This window comes from Apium graveolens, unplaced genomic scaffold, assembly GCF_009905375.1.
Source record: "Apium graveolens cultivar Ventura unplaced genomic scaffold, ASM990537v1 ctg4716, whole genome shotgun sequence".
Lineage (NCBI taxonomy): Eukaryota > Viridiplantae > Streptophyta > Magnoliopsida > Apiales > Apiaceae > Apium > Apium graveolens.
This window is the reverse complement of record NW_027418656.1, coordinates 55,892-59,990: the sequence shown is the minus strand read 5'-3', so window position 1 is coordinate 59,990 and position 4,099 is coordinate 55,892. Positions and strand designations below refer to the sequence as shown.

Sequence of the window (4,099 nt, the reverse complement as noted above, 5' to 3'; positions counted from 1 at the left end):
TTCGGAGGAGGATTCATCAAGAATAAGCCTTGGAATATGTTCACCATTGCGAGAGGAAAAGAATGGGCAGATTACGGCGAAGAAACGGAGCAAACCTGGAAATTTTCCAGTAGGGTCCTGCGCGCCCGCGCAGCAATGCTGAGCGGCCGCGCAACAGCCTTGCGCGCCCGCGCAGAAATGCTGAGCGGCCGCGCAGGGTCGGGGAAAAGAATATATTGTTTTAGACTTCTACTTCTATTTGGCTTCCAACTTCTATGTAATCTGAGTTTTATGGGACTATTATATAAGTAGATTTGAGACGTTTTTCACAGAGAATCAAGAGGGGATTATGTTTTAGATTGTGTTTTGCAAGAAGCGAAGGAGATAAGGAAGAAGACCGATTTAGCACACAGCAACGAAGAGGAAGCATATATTCTTGTGATTCTTGTTTCGTTGTAACATTGGATGCTAGTTTTCTTGCTTTGACTTATTTACTCTTGTGACGTACTCTATTTTAATATAATTAGTTTAGTTGTTATTTTCTTGTGTTCGTTTATCATGATTTCATATGAACCCATGATGGCGATAAGTTCTATTATGGGCTAATCGTGATCATGGGGTTGCAACGGATTTATTATGGAATTCTTTAGTTAATTGTTTAATACTTTAGTGTGTGATGATTGCATGATATCTAGTATTGGTTGTGCGTAGTCGTCTTATGTGCGTCTCGAACATATAAGATAGGGTGTTAATCTTTTGTGAAGCGATGGTGGATCTTGAGATTTAGAACTTGCCATGCTAGCATAGGTTCATGTACGTTGTGCATGATTAGTGGGTAACTCTAACAGTTTTATTTGCCCTATGTAATCAAAAGGAATAACTTGTGCTTAAATCGCTGTGTTGTCAATTTCTGTAGACATATAGGAACTCAACATAATTGATGACTATTCAACTTCTATCTTAATTGTGGATGTTTGGTGGAATGGTATTAGTACAATGAAAGTTGGCTTTTATCAGTTTTGTGTTATTCGATTAATATCATCACTATCACATGCTAAAGGTACTAACAATGGCTATAGAAGGAAGTAATAATGAAGTTGTGATCTCATGAGTGTTTTATTATTGATAAATTGAAGTGTTAGTTAAGTGGTTAATTAAGTAGTTAATTATAGTTAATATTTAATCAACAATTTTAAGTGATATTATCTTAACATTGAGAAGTAATCATACATTGGTGAGTGAGTTAAATTAGACAATAAATTAGTCTGAGTCTCTGAGGGAACGAACTAGAAAGTATTCTATATTACTTGCGAACGCGTATACTTGCATGAATATTAGTGCGTGATTTCGCCCTAACAAGTTTTTGGCGCCGCTGCCGGGGACTCGGCGTATTTGTTTAGTTTATGTACTTACCATCATTGGTCATTAGGACTCAGTGATTAGGACGTAGTAGTTAATTACTCTTTTCGGTTGTGTTTCAGGTACTTTAGCAAACGTTTATGCAAACTCGTTCTCGTGCTCGCAAGAGGACCTTAGATACAGCTGAGGAGAAAGACGAAGTTCTTGATACACCGGAGAAGTTAGATTTTGAGGATTCGGATTCAGGAACTGAGCAGAAAGAACCAGTAAACATGGGAGATCATATTGTTCAAGCTGATCCAGCTCTTATGGATTTTTCTCGGCCTAAAATTGATGACATTCAGTCAAGCATCCTTCATCCGGCTATTCAAGCTAACACCTTTGAAATCAAGTCGGGCACTATTCAGATGGTGCAGAATTCTGTTTCTTTTGGAGGAGCGGCAACTGAAGACCCCAACATGCACATAAGGAATTTTGTCGAGATCTGCAGCACTTTTAAGTATAATGGCGTGACTGATGAGGCTATCAAGTTGAGGCTTTTCCCATTCTCACTGAGGGATAAGGCTAAAGACTGGTTACATTCTGAACCAGCTGGGTCAATCACTACGTGGCAAGATCTTGCGCAAAAGTTTCTGGTGAAGTTTTATCCAATGGCAAAGACTACTGCTATGAGGAGTGCTCTTACTCAGTTTGCGCAGCAACCTACAGAATCTATGTGCGAGGCTTGGGAACGCTACAAGGAAATGTTGAGAAAATGTCCACATCATGGAATACCGGATTTGATGGTAATCACTGGTTTTTATAATGGTTTGGGGGCTCAATCTCGGCCCATGCTCGATGCAGCAGCTGGAGGCGCCTTATGGGCTAAAAGCTATACTGAGGCGTACAATCTTATTGAGACGATGGCTGCAAATGAGCATCAAAACCCAACTCAGAGGATGACATCAGGCAAGGTAGCAGGTATTCTGGAAGTTGATGCAGCCACCGCTATTGCAGCCCAGCTCCAAGCGCTATCAATGAAGGTTGATTCTTTGGCTACGTATGGAGTTAATCAAATAGCTATGGTTTGTGAGCTTTGTGCAGGTTCTCATACTACGGATCAGTGTTCTCTTGTCAACGAATCTGTTCAGTATGTGAATAATTATCAGCGACAACAGCAGCCTGTGCCAGCGACCTATCATCCTAACAACAGAAATCATCCAAATTTCAGCTGGGGAAATAATCAGAATGCTATTCAGCCACCATATCAGCAAAGAGTGAGTAAACAGTTTAACCCACCTGGATTCCAGCAACCACAGCAGTATGCTACAAGACAATCATATCCTCAACAGGGAAGTGCAGCTGCACCTATTAGTACTGATTTTGAGGAACTTAAGCTGTTGTGCAAGAGTCAGGCGGTTTCTATCAAGACCTTGGAAAATCAAATCGGTCAATTAGCCAATGCAGTGCTCAATCGTCAACCTGGCACTCTTCCTAGTGACACGGAAGTACCAGGCAGGAAGGAAGTTAAAGAGCAAGTCAAGGCTATTACCTTAAGGTCTGGAAAAGTAGCTGATGCTGAAAAGGCAAAAGAAGTCGAAGCTGAAGTTCGAGATGAAGAATCTAAGCAAAGGGAGAAAGCGGCGGAACCAAGGAAGACTACTGTTGAACACACTCTGCCTGAGGCTAATACAGGGGAGAAACAGCTCTATCCTCCACCACCTTTTCCTAAGAGATTGCAGCAACAAAAGCTGGATAGACAGTTCGGGAAGTTTCTGGAGGTGTTCAAGAAACTTCACATCAATATACCTTTCGCTGAGGCTCTGGAACAAATGCCTAGTTATGCGAAGTTTATGAAGACTATTCTTTCAAGGAAGGTGAAACTGGGTGACCTTGAAACCGTTGCTCTCACGGAAGAATGCAGCGCGGTTCTGCAACAAAAGTTACCACCAAAACTGAAAGATCCAGGAAGCTTCACCATTCCTTGCACCATTGGCAATCTAACTTTTGACAAGTGCCTTTGTGATTTGGGAGCAAGCATTAATCTGATGCCGTTGTCGATCTTTAAAAAGCTGGACCTACCTGATCCAAAACCCACATACATGTCGCTACAATTGGCGGACCGTTCCATTACTTACCCAAGGGGCATAGTTGAGGATGTGCTCGTCAAGGTGGATAAGCTCTTCTTTCCTGCTGATTTTGTTATTCTGGATTTTGAGGAAGATAAAAAGATTCCCATAATCTTGGGGAGGCCTTTCTTGGCGACTAGCCGTACCTTGATAGATGTGCAAAAAGGAGAACTTACTATGCGGGTTCAAGATCAGGATGTGACCTTCAATGTATTCAAGGCAATGAAATTCCCTACAGAAGATGAGGAGTGCTTAAAAGTGGATGTGATTGATTCTGCGGTTACTTCGGAACTCGATCACATGCTAATGTCTGATGCATTGGAAAAGGCCTTAGTAGGGGAATTTGACAGTGATGATGAAGATAGCAACGAGCAATTACAATATCTGAACGCTTCTCCCTGGAAGCGAAAGCTAGATATACCATTTGAATCTCTTGGTACTTCTAACCTCAAGAACGCTGAAGGGAAGCTCAAACCATCAATAGAGGAAGCACCTACCTTAGAGCTCAAACCATTACCTGAACACTTGAGGTATGCCTTTTTAGGTGATTCATCTACGTTACCTGTTATTATTTCAGCTGACCTTTCAGGTAGTGAGGAAGACAAGCTCTTAAGGATTTTGAGAGAATTCAAATCGGCTATAGGATGGACTAT

At 41.5% G+C, this 4,099-nt stretch overlaps 1 non-coding gene across 1 annotated transcript; it reads right to left on the bottom strand.

Annotated features, from left to right (window-relative positions):
• Positions 1–2,003: 2,003 nt before the first annotated feature.
• LOC141702172 (small nucleolar RNA R71) lies at positions 2,004–2,110 on the bottom strand. The gene has a single exon (XR_012567044.1). It is a non-coding gene; the product is annotated as a small nucleolar RNA R71 (small nucleolar RNA).
• Between the last annotated feature and the right edge of the window lie 1,989 nt (positions 2,111–4,099).